The sequence below is a fragment of the Oryctolagus cuniculus genome, chromosome 17 (assembly GCF_051225735.1).
Source record: "Oryctolagus cuniculus isolate XC-2025 breed Fujian yellow rabbit chromosome 17, ASM5122573v1, whole genome shotgun sequence".
NCBI classification, from domain to species: Eukaryota; Metazoa; Chordata; class Mammalia; order Lagomorpha; family Leporidae; genus Oryctolagus; species Oryctolagus cuniculus.
The window spans coordinates 16,231,043-16,257,259 of NC_142883.1; the positions used below are offsets into that span (position 1 = coordinate 16,231,043).

The 26,217-nt window shown below is 40.1% G+C and overlaps 2 pseudogenes; one reads left to right on the forward strand and one right to left on the reverse strand.

The window, feature by feature from the left end:
* Positions 1 to 3,558: 3,558 nt before the first annotated feature.
* LOC138846051 (thioredoxin-dependent peroxide reductase, mitochondrial pseudogene) lies at positions 3,559 to 4,321 on the forward strand (annotated as a pseudogene).
* Positions 4,322 to 7,340: 3,019 nt separating this feature from the next.
* On the reverse strand, positions 7,341 to 23,337 carry LOC149121107 (L-lactate dehydrogenase A chain-like; annotated as a pseudogene).
* Positions 23,338 to 26,217: the final 2,880 nt, after the last annotated feature.

Here is a 26,217-nt window from a genome sequence, read left to right on the forward strand (position 1 = left end):
ACTGCAGCCATCTGGGGAGTGAACCAGTGGATGGAAGACCTCTCTCTGTCTCTACCTCTTTCTGTAACTCTGTCTTTCAAATAAATAAAATAAATCTTCAAAAAAAAATACATCCTGTAATTAATGAAAATACATGACATGAAAATGTACCATTCTTCTAGAATGAGTTATTGAAGATTTAAAACAGATTTAACTCTAAGAATCTCATACACAAACTTAAAAGTCTAAATTTCCTTGAAAAGCTTAATAATATCTATTATTCCCACCATTAACTGGTAAGTTCTGTGACAATTATTGAAGTCAGTTATCTGAGAGTTTGATTTCACGTTTTCCAAAATGTTTTTCAGATCACTGACATAAATTTTCCCACCAAAGCAAGAATCAGTAACACAAAGAATTTTTAATGACTTTCCTGTACAAGGAAATTTTAATTAATCCCTATCTATCAGAAAAACTATCAACAATCCAAAATGCTCAAGTGTACAAAGGCAGATAAATCTGAATTAGAATTGTAACCTCTTGGCTTTGTTTTGGAGAGAATCCTACGAAATACAAATTTATTCTGTAATGAATTACAATAGTGGAGACAAAATGGAAGCTTCTCCTGGTAGAAAGGCCTCCAGTTTAGTTCTTTCAGTCACTGAAATATCCCGAACAATTCTTTACTTCACATTTTGTATACAGAGCTAGATTTGGCAGCAATCAAAAGCAGCAAAGGAAAAACTATTTGGAAAATGAAACTACATTTGAAAATAGCGAATAAACATAGAATTAATTAAGTGAGATATGGTAAGATCCACAACAAAAACCCAAATAATAACACAAATGTGGGGCAGGAAACTATTATCTCTCTTCTCATCATGCTTCTTACCTTTGAAAGATCTCAAACTATTTAGCAACCTACTTTCATATACATTTCCAGAAAAGAAAAAGGCATAATTCATACCACAGATCAAATGATAGATTTAGATAGTACATATATACCACATTTTCTTTATCCAGTTATCAGTTGGTAGACATCTGGGTTGATTCCACATCTTAGCTATTGTGAACTGAGCTGCAGTAAACACAGGGGCACAGATAGCTCTTTCATATGCTGATTTCATTTCCCTTGAGTAAATTCCCAGGAGTGGGATTGTGGGTCATATGGTTTATCTATTTTTAGATTTCTGAGTAATCTCCACACTGTCTTTCACAATAGTTATACTACCTTACATTCCCAAAACAATGGATTAGGGTACATTTTTATCTACACATCCTCCTCAGACCTTTTTTTAGGTCTTTATGAGTGCCATACAGTGAAGTGAAACTTCATTGTGATTTTTATTTGCATTTTCCTGATGGCTAGTGATCCTGAGCATTTTTCATGTGTCTGTCAGCCATTTGAATTTCCTCTTGAAAAATGCCTGTTCAAGTCCTTTGCCAATTTCTTGATTAGACTGCTTTAGCTATTTGGTATTTGTTCTGTTTCCATATGAATTTTAGCATCATTTTTCCTTTTTTTAAAGATTTATTTATTTATTTGAAAGTCAGAGTTACACAGAGAGAGGAGAGGCAGAGAGAGAGAGAGAGAGAGAGAGAGGTCTTCCATCCGATGATTCACTCCCAAATTGGCCACAATGGCCGGAGCTGCGCCGATCCAGAGCCAGGAGCCAGGAGCTTCTTCCAGGCCTTCCACATGGGTGCAGGGACCCAAGAACTTGGGCCATCTTCTACTGCTTTCCCAGGCCATAGCCGAGAGCTGGATCAGAAGTGGAGCAGCTGGGACTAGAACCGTTGCCCATATTGGATGCCGGCACTTCAGGCTAGGGTGTTAACCCATTGCGCCACAGGGTGGGCCCCAGGATCATTTTTTCTATTTCTGAGAAGACTGTCCTTTATACGTTTATTGGGATCATGTTGAATCTGTAAATTGCTTTTGGCAGTATGGATATTTTGATGATATTAATTCTTCCAATCCATGACCATGGAAGATTTTTCCATTTTTTTGTGTTTTATTATATTTCTTTCTTTAATGTTTTATAATTTTCTTTGTAGAGATCTTTCACATTCTTCTTTAAATTTATTCCAAGGTATTTAAAATTTTCTGTAACTATTGTGAATAGCATTGATTTTAGAAGTTTCTTCTCAGCCATAGCATTGTCTGTGTATACAAAGACTATTGTTTTTTGTGTTAATTTATATCCTGCCACTATACCAAATTGTTTTATGAGTCCCAATAGTCTCTTAGTGGAGTCTTTTAGTTTGCCTATATAGAGAACCCTGTCATCTGCAAATGGGAATAATTTGACTCATTCTTCCCAATTTGTATCCCTTTGAATTTCTATTTCTTCTCCTTCTCCTTCTCCTTCTTCTTTTTTTTGTTTTGCTTAATGGCTCTGGCTAAAACTTCCAGGGCTATGTTGAATAGCAATGGTGAATGCGGGCATCTTATATGGCTCTGGATATTTGTATAAATGCTTCCAACTTTTCCCCATTCAATAAGATGTTGGCTGTGGGGTTTTCATAAATTGCCCTGATTATTTTGAGGAATGTTCCTTTTACCCAATTTACTTAAAGTTTTCATCATAAAAGAATATTGTATTTTATTTTATTAAATGCATTTTCTTCATCAATTGATATAATCATATTGTTTATATTCTTCAGTTTGTTAATGTTATGTATCACAATTATTGATTTGCAAATGTTGAACCATCCCTGCATGGCAGGGATAAATCCCACTTGATCCAGCTATCTTTGTGATGTGTTGTGTGATTCTATTAGCTAGTATTTTGATGAGGATTTTTTGCATCTATCTGCATCAGGGATATTGGTCTACAGTTCTCTTTCTCTGTTGTATCTTTTTCTGGATTAGGAAATAATCCCATTCAATTGTTTTGAATAGTTTGAGAAAATTACAATTAATTAGACACAACTGGAAACCATTATGCTTAGTGAAATAAGCCAGTTTCAAAAAGATAAATATCATATATTTTCTCTGATATATGACAGTTAACACAGACTACCAAAAAATGTATAGGAATGACATGGTTATTTTGGGTTATGATTGTCATTTTTAGCCCTTGTTTATACTCCTGTGGAACTGTGGTCTTACTACTTTTTACTTGTTAAATATTATGATTAACAGAGAATTAAATCTGCTAAAATAGAGTGAATTACAATTATGGGTTTGCAAAAACTGATGAAGCATGGGGAAGGAGAGAGGGGGATTTTGGGATGCAGGGTATGAGGGAAGTGTGGTTATCTTCTTGGAACTGTACCTGCGGAATGCATAAGATCTGTCCCTTTTAAATTAATAAAAATTTTAAATGTTATCTTTGACATAAAAAATTAAATATAAATAAATTAAAAAATAAAAGCAGTTAAAAAGAGCAATTAAATAAAAGGCATCAAATATAAAAAGAGGAAGTCAAAATATCCATGTTTGCAGATGTACAGGAAAACCCTAAACCCTCCACCAACAAGCTATTAGAACTGTTAAACCAGTTCAGTAAAGTCGCAGGTTATAAAATAAACATACAGGTTCCCGCTATCCTGCAGCGCCCACGTGCATTGGAGATGGCGGCTGCTATGGCCAGGTTGCTCTGGCCCCGCTTGCCCGGCACATGGGTACCATTCCTCGGGGCAGGTCTGCCTCTGCAGTCCTAGGCCTGCTGCTTCTGGAACACTGTGCTTGACACACATCTTGCAGTCTGGAGCAAAACTTGCCTTCAGCACCAGTCCCTTGCACCGTGCTCCTGCAGTCACCCAGCCCGCGACCTATTTCAAGGGCACAGCCGTCGTCAACAGCGAGTTCAAAGACCTAAGCCTGGATGACTTCAAGGGGAAGTACTTGGTGCTCTTCTTCTACCCTCTGGATTTCAACTTTGTGTGTCCTACAGAAATTGTTGCTTTTAGTGACAAAGCCAATGAGTTTCATGATGTGAACTGTGAAGTTGTTGCCATCTCCGTGGATTCCCACTTTAGCCATCTCACCTGGGTCAACATACCACGGAAGAATGGTGGTTTGGGCCACATGACCATCGTACTCCTGTCGGATTTAACCAAGCAGATTGCCTGGGACTATGGTGTGCTGTTGGAGGGCCCCGGGCTCGCTCTGAGAGGCCTCTTCATAATTGACCTCAATGGGGTCATCAAGCACTTGAGTGTCAATGACCTCCCAGAGGGCCGGAGCGTGGAGGAGACCCTGTGCCTGGTGAAGGCCTCCCAGTATGTGGAGACTCAGGGGGAAGTCTGCCCAGCAAACTGGACGCCAGATTCTCCTACGATCAAGTCGAATCCAACCGCATCCAAGGAGTACTTTGAGAAGGTCAATCAGTAGCTCCTCCCGTGTGCACCTGCACCTTCTTAGCCCAGAAGACACCCACAGCCCACAGCCGGAGTCCACTTGTAGCATTTCAAAGGTGATTGATTGTAGAAGGCAAAAGAACAGTTACTCTTATTTTGATAAATAATTATTCTAAATGTTTTGTTTCTGTAATGCTGGCTAAGGTAGGTGGTAGTTAGCTGCTGACACAAGGAGCCTGTACCAGAACGCCTGGAGGGCTAGCCTGTGCCTGCAGAACCCCTCATTTGCCTGCTTCTTAGCTTGCATCTTCCACTAGGGAGAGCACTGTTTGTAGCCTGGCTCATAGCTTCGAGTGCATCAGAGGGGCACAAGCCCTGAGAGCTTCTGACCAAGGGTCCTGGAATTTTCTTCTTGAATTTCTTTGCAGTAAGATGATTTTTTTAAAGATATCAAAGATTCTAGTACTAACTTTTCAGCATCAGGAGTCTAATGTACGCTTGCAATGCTGTGCTCCTGAAGGTGATGGAAAGAGATGTGAATCATGTTAAAAACCACGGCGGCAGAGTGGCCTAACTGACCACGCATGGCCCCCAGCCCTGAGACTTGTGGTTTATGGAGCTTTATGGAGCTGTTTTACCAACTTTATTCTTTAGCTGACTTATTTATGTACACTTCTAGATACTGATGAAGTATAATTATAAAAAGATATTTATTGAATCCAGGGATGGCATTTTGAAATCATGGTAATTCTCTCTTGAAGTATTCAACATAAATATATAACAAACATTTTAAAATAAAAAAAATACAAGAAGCAGTAACTTTTTTATACATCTAATGATGAATTCACTGAAAGAGTAATCAAGAAAGAAATCACATTCACAATAGCCACAAGAAATATTTAGGAATAAATATTTTTTTGACAGGCAGAGTTAGACAGTGAGAGAGAGAGAAAGAGAGTTAAAGACAGTGAGAGAGAGAGACAGAGAGAAAGGTCTTCCTTCTGTTGGTTCACTCCCCTAATGGCCGCCATGGCCAGCACTGCACTGATCCAAAGCCAGGAGCTAGGTGCTTGTTCCCAGTCTCCCATCAGGGTGCAGGGACCCAAGTACTTGGGCCATTCTCTACTGCCCTCCCAAGCCACAGCAGAGAGCTGGACTGGAAGAGGAGCAACCGGGACAGAATCTGGTGCCCCAACCAGGACTAGAACCTGGGGTGCCAGCGCCGCAGGTGGAGGATTAGCCCAGTGAGCCATGGCGCCGGCCTAGGAATAAATTTAACTAAGAATGTCACTTGGCTAATCCTCTGCTTGTGGCACCAGCACCCTGGGTTCTAGTCCCAATTGGGGCGCCGGTTCTTTCCTGGTTGCTCCTCTTCCAGTCCAGCTCTCTGCTGTGGCCCAGGAAAGTAATGGAAGATGGCCCAAGTGCTTGGGCCCTGCACCCGCATGGGAGACCAGGAGGAAGCACCTGGCTCTTGGCTTCAGATCAGTGCAGCGCGCTGGCTGCAGCGCACCAGCCGTAGTGGCCATTTTGGGGGTGAGCCAATGGAAGGAAGACCTTTCTCTCTGTCTCCCTCTCTCGCTGTCTAACTCTGCCTGTCAAAAACAAACAAACAAACAAACAAAAACAAAACAAAACAAAAAAAACAACAGCATGGTACTGGCATAAAAACTGACACATGGGGCTGGGGTTATGGCGTGGCAAGTAAAGCCACTGCTTGCGATGCCAGCATCCCATATGGTCACAGGTTTGTGTCTCAGCTGCTCCACTTCCAATGTAGCTTCCTTCTGATGGCCTTGAAAAAGCAGTGAAATGTGGCCCAAGTGCTTAGGCCCCTGCCACCCCCACGGGAGACCTGGATGAATCCCATGGCTTCTGACTTTGGCCTGGCCTAGGTTTGGTCATTGTAGTCATCTGGATTGTGAATCAGTAGATGGATCTTTCCTTCCCTCTCCCTCTCTGTATGTAACTCTGACTTTCAAATAAATAAATAATAAGTAAATCTTAAAAAAAAACCCTGACAGATAGATAAATGGAACAGAATAGAGAGCCTAGAAATTAATGCATATAGCCAACTGATTTTTTTTTAATCTGACAGGTAGAGCTATAGACAGTGAGAGAGAGAGAGACAGAGAAAAAGGTCTTCCTTTCGTTGGTTCAGTCTCCAAATGGCTGCCATGGCCAGCGCTGCACTGATCCAAAGCCTGGAGCCAGGTGCTTCTTCCTGGTCTCCCAAGCAGGTGCAGGGACCCAAGCACTTGGGTCATCCTCCACTGCCCTCCTGGGTCACAGCAGAGAGCTGGACTGGAAAAGGAGCAACCAGGACTAGAACCTGGTGCCCACATGGGATGGTGGTGCTGCAGGCAGAGGATTAACCAAGTGAGCCACGGCGCCAGCCCCTAGCCAACTGATTTTTGACAAAAATGCCCATACCACAAATTGGAGTAAGGATAATCTCTTCAACAAATTATGCTGGCAAAACTGGATGTGTTATGCCCAGATAAGTAGATCCCCAATAAGCCATCAGCAAAGGAAATGATTAAGAATTAAGAATTATCCAACAGAATGGGGAAAATATTTATGAGCTACTTATACAACAAAGGATTAATATCCAGAATGTATCAGCAACTTAAAAAAATTCAACAACAAAAAACCCAATCAAGAAATGAGCAAAGAACCTTAATAGATAGTTCATTAAAGAAGAAATACAAATGGCCAACAAATATATGAAAAAATACTCAGTATCACTAGTTATCGGCTAAATGCAAATCTAAACCACAATGATATAATCACCTCACCCCTGTACGAATGACTAAAATCCAAAAGAAAGAGAATATCAATATCAATAATAAGCAGTACAAAATTCAAGATAGTATTAGCTCAGAACAAAGAGGTAGAGATGAGACAGGAAATAATTGATGTACTGATACTGGAAAGTCTAGTTATTTTACAGATTGATGGATTCATGAGTATTAGTACTATACCCATGAATTTATACATTAACTGAAAAAGACAAGATGAGAAAACATCATAAAGAATTAGGATTTTAAACTTCACATGACTTTTAACTTGCCTGTAATTGCTTCCACATCATCCATCACCTTCTTCAGAGAAATGTATCCATTAGCTGCAATTCAAAGCATAAACAATTTGGACATTGACATAGAACTTAAATTGCAAAGCTAAGGTCTAGTGAAAGTCTATGTATTTTACTAAATTATTTGTTTTCATCTTAAATTTATACTTCCTGACTTGAGTGCTTGATTCCTCCTTATGAAAAAGGACAATGAATTTCAACCTGTGTCACTTACACACAGGATTGACTATGATAAACATCTCTAGTTATGGAGCCTTCAGATAAGTATGGTGAAATATATTCATAATATATTTTTTGAACCTTACATCTAATACAGATACTGATCAAGGAGCTTCATATCTTCCATCTATCCCCAATATGGTTTCCTCTGATGTTGTCAACTTCCATTTGTATCCCAAAGTGGTAATGACATACAGTTGTTAGACACTAAAGAAGGTATTAATGAGGCTCTACACCTTCTGATATGGGTATTTTCCTCAGTCATTTTGGGCTACCTTTGCTGTTCATTCATTCATTTTACTTCTTGTTCTCATATTTGTTTCTTCTACCCATTCTCTTGCCTGCTAACAGTTATGAATGTACTGTCAACATTGTGAGAGTTGAGCAGGATAACTTCAGATGAACAAAAATGATAAAAGACAGGATTTCTTACTTTCAGGACAAGTTCTTTTTTTGCATTTTCAATTTACATTGAAAAATGTCTTAAGATCCTCAGATTAATCTAGTTTCAGAAATTCTAGTCATGATCCCAAGATTCTAAGCTCTTCCACACAGGCAAAATAGTTATTTCCAAATCTTACCATCAATAAACTGATTTCGTATTATATTTTTCAGTTCCTTATTTTTGAGTTTGATTCCCATGTTCCTTAGAATGTTTTTCAACTTATTGACATCAACCCTTCCTCCTTAGGAAAGAGAAAGACAGTAAAAAAAAAAAACACAATGTGAAAAATACATCTTATAATAAAAAATTAACTTTTAATAGACCTGGTTGTCAGTAAGAGTTAACTGGAATCATCACCACTGGAAAGTGGTTTGGTAATTAACTATTGTGATCCTTTCAAATGTTTATAACTCAGTCCATCAATTCTACTTTTTAAGAAAAAGCTTACAACAAAGGTGTGGGAGAAAGTGTTCATTATGATCTTATTTATAATAAGTAAAAATGGAAAGAAAATAAAAAGAAAAATCCCCCAAATTAAAATATGTCATTATAAGGTAATGTTAAGTAATTTAATGTATTTTATTCCATAGAGAATTACAAAACTATAGCCTTTCCAAAAGATGGGTTTTAAAAATGTTTTTATGGGACAGAGTTATATCATCCTTAATTTGTAAGAATTAAAAGCATATGTTCAGTAAAAACAGACATAAATGAACAATATAAGTGATGGCAGTGGTTCTCCTTGACATTCAACAGACAGCCAGTACATGAAGAGAGTGAACCTGAGATTGACAACATCAATTTATTACTCCAATACCTGGATTAATTCTCCATATACATGTTGCACTGTGAGCATCTCGACTCAGTGTGATCCTAGGATTAGATATGCTTTTGTATATCATGGCTCTTGTTCAAGTCAACTTCTTCATCTAATAGCTCAGCTACTGGCAGAATTGTGGATTCTGTCACCGGAGAAACTAGTATGTTCCTGTCTTTTATATAATCTCCCAAGGTGATTTCAGAGAAATTCAGAGTATTTTAATTATATAATTGTAAACATTAACAGTAGTTATGACTAGATAGTAGGACTATGAATGGTTATTTTAAAAAACTTGGATATTTTATTTAATGGGTATGTGATATATTTTATATCAAAAAACTAATAAAGCTAATTATTATGATTAATTTTGCATCATGAAGTTCAAAATTTTAATCAGACGTATCCAAGAGTACACAGAGAATGACACCTATGGAGATATTTGGGACTAGTTTCTTTGAGTCTGATTCTAAGACATTTTACACAGCACACACACAAGACCATATCAATATGTAGAAAGGATGGTGGAAGAATCATGACCTAATAACTAAGGAAAAAGAAAAATAAAGAATGAGAATTTCAATTTTATATATTTTCTTATAACACTTATTACTCACCTTTGAAAGACTTCAAACCTGTTAGTAATCTGTTCTGGAAAACTTTGTTATCATCTGTAAGAAAAGGCACAGTTCAGGGCAGAGAATTACCCACAAGAGAATAAGAAATCAAACTTGGGGCTGGCGTTGCGGTAAAACAGGTTAAGCCTCTGTTTGCAACACTGCCATCCCATATGGGTGCTGCTTTGAGACCCAGCTGCTCCACTTCTGATCCAGCTTCCTGCTAAAGGCCTGGGATAGGCAGCAGAATATGGTCCAAGTGCTTGGGCTCTTGCCACTCACGTGGGAGACCTAGATGAAGCTCCAGGCTCCTGGTTCAGCCTGGCCCAGCCCCAGCCATTGTGGCCATCTGGGAAGTGAACCAGTGGATGCAAGATATTCTCTCTCTCTATTTCTCTCTCCTCCTAATTGCCTTTCGAAAAAAGCATCAGACTAATCGACATGATTAGTCTACTGTCATGATGAGATTCGAAACTGATGGTGTGGAATGGTACTCTGGTATAGAGGCTTGAGGTTAAATTCTTGCTCTACTGCTTAATATGTTTGTGGCCTTAAGCAAATTACCTACTGTCTTTATGACTGCCTTCTCCACTGTACAATGGGGATAATGTATCATCCTTGGGTATGGTGAGAATGGAACCTGCACATCATTAGGACTAAATAAATGCTCAATGTTATTATTAGTAGGTTTACTTACTCTTTGACACACACAGCAATTGCTGGTTTATATACTACAGAGCTGAAAACTACATACTCATTTTTTTCCCTATTTTTGTCTCCTCCCATCTCCTATTTCTATCCATTGTCATTCTATTTCCTTTTACTCCTAAAGTTGGACATATCAGCTGCTGAATGTGTAGCATCAGAGGTTTCTTTGGTCCTTGATGGCAAAGCTCAGATTTGAAGATTTTGCTAAGTTCCAAGCTGGTGAAATGATATGAAAGGTTTTTACCTCCTAAAGCTTACATAAAGAATTACTTGTAGGGGGCCAGTGCTGTGGCGTAGGGAATAAAGCCTCTGCTTGCAGTGCCAGCATCCCATATGGGCACTGGTTCAAATCCCAGCTGCTCAAATTCTTCTTCTTCTTCTTTTTTAAAAGATTTACTTATTTATATGAAAGCCAGAGTTACACAGAGGGAGAGGAGAGGCAGAGAGTGGTCTTCCACCCGCTGGTTCACTTCCCAGTTGGCCGCAACGGTCAGAGCTGCGCTGATCCGAAGCCAGGAGCCAGGAGCTTCTTCCGGGCCTTCCCACATGGGTGGAGGGGCCCAAGGCCTTGGGCCATCTTCTTCTGCGTTTCCAGGCCATAGCAGAGAGTGGGATTGGAACTTGAGCAGCCAGGGCGCCCATATGGGATGCAGCACTGCAGGCGATGGCTTTACCCGCTATGCCACAGCTCTGGCCCCTGCTCCTCTTCTGATCCAGCTCTCTGCTACGGCCTGGGAAAGCAGTAGAAGACGGCCAAGTCCTTGGGCCCTTGCACTTGTATGGGAGACCCGGAAGAAGCTCCTGGCCCTGGCTTTGGATAGGTGTAGCTCCGACCATTGTAGCCAATTGGGGAGTGAACCAGTGGGTGGAAGACCTCTCTCTTTCTCTCTGCCTCTCCTTCTCTCTCTGTGTAACTCTGACTTTAAAATAAATAAATAAATCTTTAAAAAACAGAATTATTTGTAGGGAGAGATAGATATTAGCTGAAAAGATGCTTTTTAAAAATTTTGGCTTATCCATAAAATTTTTATTTTTGTTTATTAGAGCAATCTTCCTGCCTGGCAAAGACTGATACATTTTCTAAACAGAGATCTGTGCAGAAAATACATACTATCCATCTAGACAGTTTTTTGTTACATTTTGCCTACTGACAAAATAGTTCCATTTATAAAGTTTTATACATCAAAAGCTTTGAATTTAACCAGGCTGTTCACTACTTAATTTTAAAAAAGTAGCATTTAATTTCAGCTATATTTTATGGAATTAAAAAGCTTGTGGATTAGGTAGTTTCTGAACATTTCATTCTTTGCACAATGGCATTGAACAGACAGAGCAGTCTGCCATCTTACACAGATTCACACTGTCAGTCACGTTTGAAAGGATTTTATACTGGATACAAGGGACTAAAACAAAAACAGAACCCTAACCACCGACATGGACTGTTTTTACTCCGAGATCCTCCTTGGCCATACTGTGTAAGTGCCAAAGAAGACATGCCGGCAATGGGATCATGCAGAACTTGACCTTACGGCATGGGAGAAGTTGCTTTTTGAAGTTCATGTTGGGAAGACGTTGAGCTTTTGTGTTTTTTTTTTTTTTTTGAAGATTTATTTATTTATTTGAAAGTTGGAGTTACAGGCGGAGAGGGAGGGAGGGAAAGAGGGAGGGAGGGAGGAAGAGAGAGAGAGAGGGAGAGAGAGAATCTTCCATCCGCTGGTTCACTCCCCAATTTAATGGCCAAAGCTGCGCTGATCTGAAGCCAGGAGCCAGAAGCTTCTTCCAGGTCTCCCATGTGGGTGCAGGGCCCAAGAACTTGGGCCATCTTCTACTGCTTTCCCAGGCCACAGCAGAGAGCTGGATGGGAAATGGAGCAGCAGGACTCCAACCGGCGCCCATATGGGTTGCCGGCACTATAGGCGGTGGCTTTCCCTGCTACGCCACAGTGCTGGCCCCTAGCTTTTGTGTTTAAAGAAAGAAACAGGGGCTGGCACTGTGGCTCTCTTGGTTAATCCTCCGCCTGCAGCGTCGGCATCCCATACGGATGCCAGGTTCTAGTCCCGCTTGCTCCTCTTCCAGTCCAGCTCTCTGCTGTGGCCCAGGAAGGCAGTGGAGGATGGCCCAAATCCTTGGGCCCTGCACCCGCATGGGAGACCAGGAAGAAGCACCTGGCTCCTGGCTTCGGATCGGCACAGCTTCAGCCGTAGCGGCCATTTGGGGGGTGAACCAATGGAAGGAAGACCTTTCTGTTTCTCTCTCTCACTGTCTATAACTCTACCTGTCAAATAAAAAGAAAGAAAGAAAGAAAGAGAGAGAGAAATAGAGAAAGAGAGAAAGAGAGAAAGAGAGAAAGAGAGAAAGAAAGAAAAAGAAAGAAAGAAAGAAAGAAAGAAAGAAAGAAAGAAAGAAAGAAAGAAAATGAACGAACACTCATAATAGATGTTATTTACTAACCAATGAAATTGGCATCCTTCTAGGAATTAAGAAAAACAGGGGAAGAATCCATGGTTAGCTCTGTGAGGGGTAAGTTCACAAAAAGGGAATTTTCAGGGGACAGACTCAAGTGACTCTGGGAGGGGACAGAAATTTCTCATGAGGTCTTTGCAATGTTTACCCCGCTTCCTCTCCCTTGCAAAATCATCAATAACATCTTTCTTTCTCAACAATGGTTTTGTGGAAGAGGATTGTTTTGGGGGTTAATGTCTGCACTTGAATTGTCTCAGAGTAATAGAAAGATTGTTCAAATGCAAACAAGAGCTGGAGGATGAGTTCAGGTCATATCTGAACACACTTTAAATAAAAATTTCAAAAGTAGAGTCATAAAAGTAAACTTTCTGGAGGCCACAATAACCACTAATTGGTGGTAATTCCAGCAGCTCACCATCAACTGGTAGTGATGCTAGCAGTTCCGCACATTCCTTATCACTGACTTCTATCCCCATGTTTTTAAGAACATTTTTCAGATCACCGGCATCGATCTTTTCTCCTTTGAAAAGACAGAAATTTTAGAAATTCATGACAATATTTCAGAGATATCAATAAGAAAATGTTATTAACCTATATGATCTATGATGGTACATTTTAAGTGTTAAAAATTTTATTTTGAACTGATACATAATAATTTTACATATTTATGTGATATAGTATGACATAAATTTATACAATGTATATTGATCACATCAGAGTAACTGACAGATCTATTACCTCAGATATTTATTATTTCTTTGTGTTATAAACATTCAGAATGTGCTTTTTTATACTTAAAATTGTTTATATAGCACCACTTTCAATCTAATGTTAAAGAACAAAGGCAAAATGAAAGACGCAAATATAAAGTGCTAATAGAAGTTAATGGCTTTTTTTTTTTTTTTTTTTTTTTTTTTTTTTTTTTTTTTTGACAGGCAGAGTGGACAGTGAGAGAGAGAGACAGAGAGAAAGGTCTTCCTTTGCCGCTGGTTCACCCTCCAATGGCCGCCGCGGCCGGCGCGCTGCGGCCGGCGCACCGCGCTGATCCGATGGCAGGAGCCAGGAGCCAGGTGCTTTTCCTGGTCTCCCATGGGGTGCAGGGCCCAAGCACCTGGGCCATCCTCCTCTGCACTCCCTGGCCACAGCAGAGGGCTGGCCTGGAAGAGGGGCAACCGGGACAGAATCCGGCGCCCCGACCGGGACTAGAACCCGGTGTGCCGGCGCCGCAAGGCGGAGGATTAGCCTAGTGAGCCGCGGCGCCGGCAAAGTTAATGGCTTTTAATGTTGGGGATAATATGCAGAATGAAATCTTGTTAAGAAATTGTATAATGAATTGTCAATAGAAATAATTCTGGTAGAAGATATTACACTGATATAAAATTACCATTCACAAAAACATTATCTTGAGCTTTCCAAAACTCTACCTAACTTATTAATGCACTTCACTGAAATTTAACATACAATTAACAAATAACACACAATTAACATACAAATTTACAAGGACAGTACATTTATTTATTATTGAGACAATGTTCTGTTTATTTTTAATACATAGATTATTCAATAACCAAATGAATTTTATCAGAAAGAAATATTTCACAATAACTGGATAAAATGGCTAAATTAATAAAAACAACACATTAGGAGAATGATATCTAATTATAATTTATTGTAAAAACATAATAGGTTTCAGTGTTATAGAAACTCACCTGTAAAATCTTTCATTCGCTGTGTCACATTTTTCAGATGCGCCTTCCCATCAACTGTAAGACACAGAGCAGTCACAGCCCAACAATGAGACTGTTGCCTTTCTCCACCTGTGACACCTGCACACGACTAGAACATTGCTATCATCCTGCATTTTAGTTCTAGACAGCATCACATCATGCTATTATATACTAAAAACATACAAGCATAAGTTCTTCTAAGTTCTTTTCTCTACTTTGTTTCATGCATCTCACTATTTCCTCCTATATTTGCTTTTCTTTTATTAAAATGCATCTTCTGGTAATTTGTTTAGAAAAAGTATGTGGTGGGCCGATGCTGTGGCGCAGTAGGTTAATCCTCTGCCTGTGGTGCCAGCATCTCATATGGGTACCGGTTCTAGTCCTGGTTGCTCCACTTCCAACCCAGCTTTCTGCTATGGCCTGGGAAAGCAGTAGAGGATGGCCCTAGTCCTTGGGCCCCTGCACCCGTGTGGGAGACCAGGAAGAAGCACCTGGCTCCTGGCTTCGGATCGGCACAGTTTGGGCCTTTGTAGCCATTTGGAGAGTGAACCAATGGAAGGAAGACCTTTCTCTCTGTCTCTCTCTTTCTCACTGTCTGTTACTCTACCTCTTAAATAAAATAAATAAAAATCTTTTTTTAAAAAAGAAAAAGTATGTGGCTATTGTCTGTGTTCTTGTATGTATGAAAATGTCTATTAGCTGCTCAAAGTTATTTTCTCCAGCACTTTGAAGGTAAGACTTTTCCATTTCTTCCTGTATCCAATGATGCTTACGTGAATCAGATTCCTTCATTCTTTGTGTGCAGCCCCTTTTAAAACTTTATTTATTTATTTATTTATTTATTTATTTATATTTATTCAAAAGGCAGAATGACAGACCACACCCACACACCCACCCACACACACACACACAACGATCTTCCATTTACTGGTTCACCCTCCAGAAGTTTATCATGACCAGGGCTGGACCAGGCTGGAGGATCCCAGAACTTAATTTGGCTCTCCCTTGTGGATAGCCCGGGTCCAAATTCTTGGCCCATCACCTCCTGGCTCCCAGAGTGTGCATTAGCAGAGAGCTGGAATCAGAAGCAGAGCAAGGGCTGTAACTCAGGCTCTACACTATGGGATATGGGTGTCCCATACAGTATCTCTCTTTTTTTAATATTTATTTTTTTTATTTATTTGAAAGGCACAGTTCCAGAGAGAGAAAGAGAGGGTGGGGGAGATATCTATCTTCTATTCACTGGTTCAATACCCAACTGGCTGCAACTGCCAGGGTTAGGCCAGACTGAAGCCAGAAGCCAAGAGCTTCCTCTGGGTCCCCTACATGGCTGCAAGGGCCTAAGCACCTGGGCCATCTTCCACTGCTTCTCACAGGCACATTAGCAGGGAGCAGAATTGGAAAATGGAGCTGCTGGGACTCGAAACAGCACATACGGGATGCCAGTGTTACTGATGTCAGCTTCACCTGCTATGCCACAATACTGGTCCCCCAAGCAGTACCTTAGTCACTGTACCAAATGTCTTCCCCTTAATTATGTTCTTTTTGATCATGGTTTTTTGACTATTCAGTGTCTTTTGTGGTTCCATACAAATTTTAAGAGAGATTGATATTTTGATAGGACTTGCATTGAATCCATAAAATCCTTTGGGTAGTATGGACATTTTTTTTTTTTTTAAATTGGACTGGGCTCCCCCCCTCCTTTTTTTTTTTTTTGACAGGCAGAGTGGACAGTGAGAGAGAGAGACAGAGAGAAAGGTCTTCCTTTGCACTGTGGCCAGCACACCGCGCTGATCTGAAGGCAGGAGCCAGGTGCTTCTCCTGGTCTCCCATGGGGTGCAGGGCCCAAGCACTTGGGCCATCCTCCACTGCACTCCCTGGCCACAGCAGAGAGCTGGCCTGGAAGAGGGGCAACCGGGACAGAATCCGGTGCCCCGACCGGGACTAGAACCCGGTGTGCCGGCGCTGCAAGGCTGAGGATTAGCCTATTGAGCCGTGGCGCCGGCTAGTATGGACATTTTAACAACACTAATTTTTCCAATCCATGAAAACATGGGATGTAATTCATTTTTGTCTGTGTATATCCTCTTTAATTTCTTTCCTCAGTGTTTTGTAGTTTTCATTGTAGAATTCTTCCATTTCCTTGATTAAATGTATTCCTAGGCATTTTATTTTCTTGTAGTTACTATAAACAAAATTGCTTTCTTGATTTCTTTTTTAAAATTTTATTTCAGGTGTACAAATTTTATGTATTTCATATATGCAGATTTAGGACCACAGTGATACTTCCCACCCTATCCTCCTTCCCACCCTCGATTTCTTTTTCAAGTACTTCATTAGTTCATTACTATGTATAGAAAGACTGTTGATTTGTATTTTGATTTTTTTTTATCCTGAAATGTGACTTAATTGGCTTATTAGTTCTAACAATTCTTTTTATTTTTTTTTGTGGAATGTTTAAGGTTTTCTAAACATAAGATCATACCAGGGACCAGCATTGTGGCACAGTGGGTTAAGCCTTCACCTGCAATACTGGCATCTCATATGAGCACCTGTTGAAGTCCCAGTCGCTCCACTTCCATTCCAGCTCTCTGCTTATGCACCTGGGAAAAATGGCCAAAGTCCTTGGGCCCCTGCTACCCATGCCACTCTCCTGGCTTCTTCTTGGCCCAGTCCCGGCCATTGTGATCATTTGGGGAGTAAACCAGTGTACGGAAGATCTCTCTGTTTCTTCCTTTAATTCTGTCTTTCAAATAAATAAATAAATACATCTTTTAAAAGAATTGTGTGGCCGGCACCGCGGCTCACTAGGCTAATCCTCTGCCTTGCGGCGCCGGCACACTGGGTTCTAGTCCTGGTTGGGGCACCGGATTCTGTCCCGGTTGCCCCTCTTCCAGGCCAGCTCTCTGCTGTGGCCAGGGAGTGCAGTGGAGGATGGCCCAAGTGCTTGGGCCCTGCACCCCGTGGGAGACCAGGATAAGTACCTGGATCCTGCCATCAGATCAGTGCAGTGCGCTGGCTGCAGCACGCCAGCCATGGCGGCCATTGGAGGGTGAACCAACAGCAAAGGAAGACCTTTCTCTCTGTCTCTCTCTCTCACTGTCCACTCTGCCTGTCAAAAAAAAAAAAAAAAAAAAAAAAAAAAAGAATTGTGTAAACTGGGATAGTGTGACTTCCTCCTTTCAAACTTGGGTGCCCTTTCTCTTGTTTAATTGTTCTGGTTAAACCTTTCAGTGCTCTGTTGAATGAGAGTGCTGAAAGTAGACATCCTTCCCCCATTCGAGATTATGTTAGCTGGGGTTTGTCATAAATGGCCTTAGTGCTGTTAGCTGGGGTTTGTCATAAATGGCCTTAGTGCTGTTAGCTGGGGTTTGTCATAAATGGCCTTAGTGCTGTTAGCTGGGGTTTGTCATAAATGGCCTTAGTGGTGTTAGCTGGGGTTTGTCATAAATGGCCTTAGTGGTGTTAGCTGGGGTTTGTCATAAATGGCCTTAGTGGTGTTAGCTGGGGTTGGTCGTAAATGGCCTTAGTGGTGTTGAGGCATACTACTCCTACATGTACTTTGTTGAGAGTTTTAATAATGAAGGGATGATTAATTTTATAAAACAGCTTATTCTGCATCTATTGAGATGATCATATGGTTTCTGCCATTTGATTGTTTAAAATGTCCAACTGATATCAAATCAGCACTACCAATGGTCTATGGATGCTCTCAAACCTAAGGTGTCCTGAAAGGAATACATTTTACTCTATAATGCTCACCATCAACTGGTAGGTTTTGTAAAAAATCTTCAAGTTCTTTTTGTGAGAGGTTAAGGCCCATATTGTCCAGGAATGAGTTCAGGTTATTCATATCAACTTTTCCTCCTTATGAGAAACAAAGTATCATTTAAAAAATACACCGAGATGTGAAAAAAGTCCCTTATTAATTCATTTGTGTTATGCTTATCACTTTAATCATGAAGGTATAAGATCTAGTAAGACTTCCTAAAACTGTAAGGAGAGTAAACTTTAAACTAAATGTAGAAGCTCATTTTGACTATCTTTTGTTCACATCAACATATTGCATGTTCAAAAGGGGGTTGGCATTTTTTCATACAATGAAAGCATAATGTATCTAATATATTTGTAAATATTAAAAACACATATCAGATTTTAAATTTCATAAAAGCAAATTCACATTAATGAAAACAGGAGAAATCTCTTTTTTTCTGCCTTTTCCTCATATGTTACACTCACTTTTGAGAGCCTTTAGACTGTCCAGCAATGTTTTTTTGTACAGTTTTCCTTCAGCTGTAAGAAAAGAGGCAATGGAACAATAATAAAGGAGATTTGAATAGACAAAGTTCTACAGTTATTACTCTAATTTTAAAAAGATAGACTTTTAAATGATTTTCTCTGAAATTTATCTATTTTTCTCTCAATTAGTAATGGGGTTTGTTTGGAGAAAAGCTTTAATGAGTCAAATCCATTCACTTGCACAAAAGGCAGTGATCATTAGCTAGAGAAAACTGAACACATGTTTCATTTGACTTCACTCTTGTCTTTCTTTCTTTATACCCTTACCCTTCTTTTCCCATCCTTCCTAGAACTCTCAGGAACATTAGTGACACCAAGGACAACCACACACATGCAGTATTGACAGCAATGAGCAAAAGTTATGCTTACTGTCACAAAAATACAATAACTGCAATTTTCATTGGCAAAGCTAGTACTTCTAAAAGCTTTAAAATATTTTTAAAAGACTAGGCAATAATTTAGTACAATTTTAGAAAAAAATCTCACAAACACTCTAAAGCCCTTTGAAGAATATGTATCTACTTAAGTCCTTACCATCAAGTGGTAGAGATTTTAGTAAATGTGAATATTCCTCGTCTGTGACTTCTACCAACAAGTCTTTCAGAGCATTTTCTAGGTCTCTGACATCTACCTGATTTCCTAGAAACATAAAATGGTGACAAAAACAGAATTTGAGAACATAAAATTATTGATCTTTTAATTAGCAATATTTTCTTTAACTCACGTATGATTAACACAATTTTATGATAGCAAAGATATGGATTTAACCTAGGTGTCAATCAACTGATGAGTGCATAGAGAAAATGTGGTATGTACACATTGTAGATTATCACTCAGCCATAAAAAAGAATATATTGAAATTTGCAAAAAATGAATGGAATTGGAGATCATTATGCTAAGTGAAATAACCCAAACATAGAAAAATTCCACATTTTATCTCATATGTGGAAGTTTATATATAGTGAGACAATATAAAAATGTGTGGATGCCATATTATTGGGGTATATAGATTTTTTTTTTTTTGACAGGCAGAGTGGACAGTGAGAGAGAGAGAGAGAAAGGTCTTCCTTTGCCGTTGGTTCACCCTCCAATGGCCGCCGCGGCCGGCGCACTGCGGCCAGTGCACCGCGCTGATCCGATGGCAGGAGCCAGGAGCCAGGTGCTTTTCCTGGTCTCCCATGGGGTGCAGGGCCCAAGCACCTGGGCCATCCTCCACTGCACTCCCTGGCCACAGCAGAGAGCTGGCCTGGAAGAGGGGCAACCGGGACAGAATCTGGCGCCCCGACCGGGACTAGAACCCGGTGTGCCAGCGCCGCTAGGTGGAGGATTAGCCCAGTGAGCCGCGGCGCCGGCGTATATAGATATTTATAAATATTGTCTTCACTGAATTATACCTTCTACATAAAATATATCACTCTTACTTTTATTATCCTTGTTATGAATCCATGTTATATGATATTATATCCCTGCTTTCAAGAAAATAGTTTGTATGTATATAATATCTACATATGAACTAAATATGAAAAATAATGTTAAAAATTATTCAATCTCAGAGCCAGTGCTGGGGCGTAGTGGGTAAAGTCACCGCCTGCAGTGCCAGCATCCCATATGGGCGCTGGTTCGAGTCCCAGTTGCTTCAGTTCCAGTCTTGCTAATGTGCCTGGGAAAGCAGCAGAAGACGACCTGAGTGCTTGGGTCCCTGCACCCATGTGGAAGACCCTGAAGAATGACCATTGTGGCCATTTGGGGAGTAAACCAGCAGATAGAAGGTATATCTGTCTGTCTCTCACTCTGTATGTAACCCTGCCTTTCAAATAAATAAATAAATCCTTAAACAATTATTGAATCTAATTTTAAAAATATATATATTTATTTATTTATTTGAAAGGCTGAGTTACAGAGAGGCAGAGGCAGAGGGAGAGAAAAAGAGAGAGAGAGATCTTCCATCTGCTGGTTTACTCCCCAAATGGTCACAATGGCCGGAGTTGGGACAATCCCAAGTCAGGAGCCAGGAGCTTCTTCTGGGTCTCCCATGTGGGTGCAGGGGCCCAAGGACTTGGCCATCATCTACTGCTTTCCCAGGCCATAACAGAGAGCTGGATTGGAAGTGGAGCAGCAGGGACTCGAGCTGGTGCCCATATGGGATGTCAGCACTGCAGGTGGTGGCTTTACCAGCTATACTACAGTGCTGGCCCCTGAATCTAATTTTTTTAATTAAATGGTTCAAAAACTCATTTTAAGACTGAGAAATTTTCATGGGTACTTAAAAATCATTGTACAAAAGTTCAAATTTATAATCACCTTAATTAATTATGTAAACAGATAAAACTGAAGCAAATAATAATTTGATTAATTACTTTACACAAGAGAAATTTAACATTTCTCCTGATAGTTTTGAAATTATCATTATATTTGGAGTATATAATGTGAGGCACATAAATTCTTCTACAAGGTACATAGATTGTGTTAGTAATTAATACAGTTTACATAAAAACACATATAGAAAATGCTCATTAGAAAGAATGCTTCAAAAACAGAGCCTTTCTCCTCATTACCCTTATACCATAGCTGGACCAAAACACAAGAAAACTACAAATCAGTATCTTTGAAGAGCATAGATACCAAAATTCTCAACAAAATGCTAGGAAACCTAATTTAACAGCACATTAAGAAGATCTTTCACCATGATTGAGTCAGCTCTTTCCCTGGGATGCAAGGATGATTTAAAATTGCTAGTTAATACATGTGGTATACCACATTAACAGAATGAAGAAAAAAACCATATGATCATCTTACTAGACACTAGAAAGGCATTCAACAAAATCCAATCTCCTTTCTCAATAAAAATTTTCAACAAATTAGACAAAGAAGAAGGAATGTACAACATTATAAGGGTCATGTATGACAAACCCACAGCTCACATAAGTATTAATGGCAAAAAGTTGAAACTTCCCTTTGAAGACCAGGAATAGGATAAGAACATTCTCTTTAGTCACTTCTATTTAACATAGCACTGGAAGTCCCAGCCAGAAAAATTAAGCAAGAAAAAAATCAAAGGCATCCTAACTGGAAAGGAAGCAGTTACGCTGTTTCTTTTTTTTCCATTGTTCAAGGTTTATTTGGTGATTTAGTTGGTATGACACGTGGATAACTGGTTGCATTGTTTATATATCTTTCTTTTTACATTATATGGCAGTGTACACTACTCATACATATAATATACAAAATAAGATCCTTTGGAACAATTATGCTCAAGGCATACAATATTGAGTTTATACAACATTGGATCCCAGATTGTGACTGATTGGGAAAAAAAGTTGGACTAAGCACATTTGGTGAAGGAACCAGAAGTTATGCAGCACACAGTAAACACACGGTCTAGTTGGAAGGGCAAATAGAACACATGCAACATTGGTAGTGGCACCTCAGAGGTGGTGAACTATCTTACACTAACCAGCTTAGGATGACACAAAATAAGCGTCACCAGCCCCTGGATGTAGCTGTAGGATTTTGTAAACCATTCTATTTCTAACTTCAGGAAATTGACAGTTATTCCCTCCTCACGCCATCATAATGTCACTGCTTTAATCATAGGGCAGATTAAAAAGAACGACATGCACAACCTACAACTAAAACCCTGTTGCAGTCTAGGCAGTGAAGTGGTATGACATTGGAAGACTTTGAAATGGCAGCTGTTGTTGGATTCCCAAGAGTGTATCTGCACCCTTCTTCAAACAGGCCTCTTCATCAGGAGCCAGAGTCACCCTCACAACAGCTGAGATTCTATTTTGTCCCAAGATGCAAGGAATACTAAGGAAGACATTATCCTTTCTCCAGAGAGCCCCTTACCCATGGTAGAAACTGGATGCACCCTCCTGAGAGTCTTCATTATGCTTTCTGCCAAATCTGCCACAGACAGTCCAATGGCCCAGGGTGTACAGCCTTTCAGTTTGATCCCCTCATAAGCACTGTCTGCCACCTGTTTGTGAACCTGTTTCCACTGTTCCTTGTCTGCATTAGTGCCTAACTCTGGGTGCAGAGTCTTCAGGGAGACAACAGCAACATTCACGCCTCTCCATACAGGCACACTTGAATCTCCATGCTCACCAGGGATCCAGCCGCGACAGCTTAACTTGGGAACTCTCAGCCTTTCCATCAGATAATGGAATTATTGCACCCAATTCCAGTCACACGGTTTTTGGGAAGCTGCTTATCTTCCAGGCCACGTAGGCCAGGATGTCCACTGGACTGGAAACAAGAAGCACCTTGCAGTTGGGGCTGTATGTGACAACATGAGAAGTGATGAAGCTAAAGACGCTCACGTTACACTGGACCAAGTTCAGACGGCTTCCTCCCTCTTGCTGACGTGCCCAGCTGTGATGATCACCAGCGTGGAGGGGCAGTCACACTGTGGTCCTTGCCAGAGACATTTTGGGGATTCTAAGGAAAAGGCTGCTGTGTTGCAGATCTATCATCTCTCCCTTCAGTTTATCTTTCATGACATCCACAAGAGCAAGTTCATCTCTCAAGTCCTTCATTAAGATACTGATGGCACAGGCCATGCCCACAACACCAACCCCTACAAACGTGATCTTATTTTGGGGGACCTGTTCCTCCTTCAGAAGTTTGTGAATCAGCTGATCCTTGAGAGCTGCCATTTTGGAGCTGGAACCAAAAGGAATTGGGAGTACACGTTGGGCAGACATGAGGGGCATGCGGCAATGGAATCTGGGCTCAGCAGCAGTGGCTCAAGCCCAGTTAAATTGTTTCTATTTCTAATAGCATAATTTTATGTAAAGAAAACCCTGAAAGGTTTCCCTAAGCTACATCTAGAACTAATAAATGAATAAAAGATATAAAATCAACACACAAAAATCAGTAGGTCAATTAATTTTTGACAACGGTGTCAGGATCACACAATAGGAAAAGGACAGTTGAGAAAAGTGGATATCCACAGGTAGAAGAAATAAATTAGATCCTTATCTCACACCATGTACAGAAAATTAACTCAAAATGGACAAATGGCATAAACCCTGAAACTATTAAAACTGCTAGAAGTAAACATAGGAGAAAAGTTCCAGGATTTTGATCTGGGCAATGATTTCTTGGGTGGAACTTAGGCAGCATAGGCAATAAACATAAAATAGACAAATGGATTACACTGAAGTAAAAAACTGCATAGCAAAAGAAACAACCCAGTGAAGAAGCAACCCATGGACCAGGAGAAATTGTTTGCAAACCATATACCTAATAAAGAACTAATATCTAAAATACACAGGAATCAAAACAATTCAATAACAAGAAAATAAACAACCTGATTTAAAATGGGTAAAGGACCTAAATAGACATTTCTCAAAAGAATACAAGAAAATAGTCAACAAGCATATTAAGAAACACTCAATATCAATAATGACTGGGGAAACAAAACTTAAATTGCAATGAGATATCTGCTTGTATCTATTAGAATGATGGCCGAGACCCAAGTACTTGGGCCATCATCTGCTGCCTCACAGATTGTCCAATAGCAGGAAGCTGTAATCAGAAGTGGATCTGGGACTCAGTTCTGGCACTCTGATGTGGAATGAGAGCATCCCAAGCCATAACTTATGTGACACTAAATTCCTGCTCCCTAGACTTTTGATTTGTAGTATGCTAATTGGTAAATATTTTTGTGGTTCATCTGCCTATTCTTTTTTTTTTAAGATTTATTTATTTATTTGAAAGTCAGAGTTACACAGAGAAAGAAGGAGAGGCAGAGAGAGAGAGAGAGGTCTTCATCCAATGGTTCATTCCCCAATTGGCCACAACAGGTGGAGCTACACTGATACAAAGCCAGGAGCCAGGAACTTCCACCAGGTCCACCACACGGGTGCAGGGGCCCAAGGACTTGGGCCATTTTCTACTGCTTTCCCAGGACATAGCAGAGAGCTGGATCAGAAGTGGAGTAGCTGGGACTGGAACTGGTGCCCATGTGGAATGCCAGCACTGCAGGCTGTGCCTTTACCTGCTACAACACAGTGCAGGCCCCCATCTGCCTATTCTTCCACTACTTGCTTTGCTTTTACTTAAACATTATCTATCTATCTATCTATCTATCTATCTATCTATCTATCTTTATCAAATAGTTAATTTTTAACTAAAATTTGGCATGTAAAAACTACACATTTATGTAGTACAATGTGATGTTTTGACACATGTATACATTGTATAATGTTCAAATCAGGGTAAACATATCTATCTCCTCAAGTATTTATCATTTCTTTATGGTGAAACATTAAAAATCCTTTGCTACCACCTGCGATGCCAGCATCCCATATGTACACCAGTTCGAGACCCGGCTGCTCCATTTCCAACCCAGTTCCCTGCTAATATGCCTGGGAAAGAAGTGGAAGATGGCCCAAGTGCTTGGGCCCCTGTATCCACGTGGGAGACCCAAAATAAGCTCCTGGCTTCAGATCGGCTGAGCTCTGGCCATTGTGGCCATTTAGGGAGTAAACCAGCAAATGAAAGTCTCTGTCTGTCTGTCTATCTCTCTCTCCTCCCCCCTTCTTCTTCTCTTTCTCTAACTCTGCCTTTTAAATAAATAAAATTAATAATCCTTTAAAAATCCTCTCTTATAGTTTTTTGAAATATAAAGTACATTATTATTATCTATAGTCACCAGACTTTTTTCTATTTAACTTATGTAACTTAGGACCCATAATCCAAACTTTCCCCAACCCACCTTTCCCCTTACTCTTGCCAGCCTTTGGTAACTACTGTTCTACTCTCAATTTCTACAGATAAACTTGGTTAAATATTTTCTGAGAACTAAAAAAATAAAACAATATTAGAAATTAAAACCAAATAAGATCATTCAGATAAAACAACTAAGTCTTTCAAATAGAAACAAGTCCCAACAATCTTCCATCCATAATTTTGAGTCTATGGATAAGGATACAGTGTACCAACTAGAGGGCCATCAAAAGAACTAATGAGGGCTGGCATTGTGGCGCAGTGGGTTAAGCCACCGCCTGCAACGCTGGCACCCCATATGAGTGCCGGTTCATGTCCTGACTGATCCACTTCTGATCCAGCTCCCTGCTAATGTGCCTGGGAAATCAGTGGAAGATATTCCAAGTGCTTGGGTCCCTGCACTTATATTGGAAACCTGGAAGAAGCTCCTGGCTTCTGGTTTTGGCCTGGCCCCACCCTGGCTATAGCAGCCATTTGGGAAATGAACTATTAGATGCAAGCTCTCTCTGTGACTCTCACTCTGTCTAACCCTTCCTTTCAAATAAATGAATAATTTTTAAAAAGAATATTAGCATTTGTAAAAAAAATGTCTGATTGTGGCAGAATGTGAAAGAAGACACTAAAAGACAAACCACAGTGAGGTGTGAAATGCTTGAGGGGAAATAAACTTTAGTTACTAAACTACAAAGTAGTGAGAGTTTCTTTTTAAAATAATTTTAATTTATTTAATTTGAAAGGCAGAGCAACAGAGAGAATGGGACACATACACACATATCTATATCTATCTATATCTATAACTATAT